The following is a 1,362-nucleotide window of genomic DNA, read 5'->3' as shown; positions in this document are numbered from 1 at the left end:
ATTCCAGCGGCAACCCCCCTGGGTTTTCCTCGGTTTTCCAGCGAGAGAAACGAACGAGCCCCCTCATTCTCTCTGACATTGATAATTTTTGTGCTAAAATGTTTTCCACATTGACAAGAAGCTACTCACCAATCTACACCACCTTTCTATTGGTCCTTTGCTCAGTGAAGGTCCCTATTCGCTCGTTTATGAAGGATTTTTGATTGAGACGCGTTTGGATTTTCCATTGCCAGTCGAGGTGCCGGCGAGAGGTTCTGTCTGAGGTACGTTTGAGATTGCCGTTGGAGGTCTCCGGTCGATGGATCCGCTTATTGTCGCCGGCAAACGCTCCGATCAATAATTGTCCATTTGTTAAGCTCCTGTAGTTCCAACTCGGATAATTTATATAAAGCTCCTCTTTTCTCCTCTTCACTGTTTGGTTCATCCATTGACTATGTTAATCGATTTTTTGTGTAATTATTTGATGGCATGACATTTTAGTACATTTTATTGAACTTGGATCTCTAAATCTGATTATTTCTTTGTTTCACGAGATTATGGTTTGGATTTGTTGCTGTCTTATTTTGTTCAATGAAAGTTCAAAGAGTTTCTTTGCTGAAATTTGCGAAAGAAAACTAGATCAATAATTTTAACATCAGACCATTAGGGTAACAAGTTGTAAGTTAGACCATCTTTACAAATTCATGGATATCAAAATAGATCAACAGATAAAGTAGTGAGTGTTAAACATAGCATATACTATCGTAATTGTGTACACGTTCGCGTGACATGATTATGATACTTAAAAACAAATCAAGGTACACGTTCGCGTGACCTTGACCAAAAAATCTTAGTAATAATAAAATATTATTAATTGTGTACATGTTCGCGTGACACGAGTACGACTGAAAAATGAATATTCGTAGAAAATGCTTTAGGCGCGACTTAGTCTATCATCGTGATTGTGTGCACGTTCGCATGACATAATTATGATTTTTAAAATAAATCGAGGTATGCGTTCGTGCAACCTCGGCCAAACATTCTTAACAATGTAAAGCGTGATTAATTGTGTACACGTACGCGTGACATGATTCTTGACGCACCGAACGAAATGAGTACACATACGCGTGACTCGTTTTCAGGATATTTTCTTAATCAAAAAGCGGTAAAAATGAAAAAGCGCTCACAGGGTTTCAAAAATTACGAATTTAAAAACTATTTAAATTTAAAGCCAAGGTATGATTAAAAAGCGACCATGATAANAAGGAGGTGTGACAGCTCTGGCAACTCTGCTGGGGAATGAACCCAGAATCTCTGGTTTAGGGTTCAGAATTCGAGCTTGTTAATATGATCTATGCTTGGCTTTATTGTTTGTTGATTGCT

The sequence above is a fragment of the Nicotiana attenuata genome, unplaced genomic scaffold, assembly GCF_001879085.1.
Source record: "Nicotiana attenuata strain UT unplaced genomic scaffold, NIATTr2, whole genome shotgun sequence".
NCBI classification, from domain to species: Eukaryota; Viridiplantae; Streptophyta; class Magnoliopsida; order Solanales; family Solanaceae; genus Nicotiana; species Nicotiana attenuata.
Note: the sequence above shows the minus strand (reverse complement) of the source record.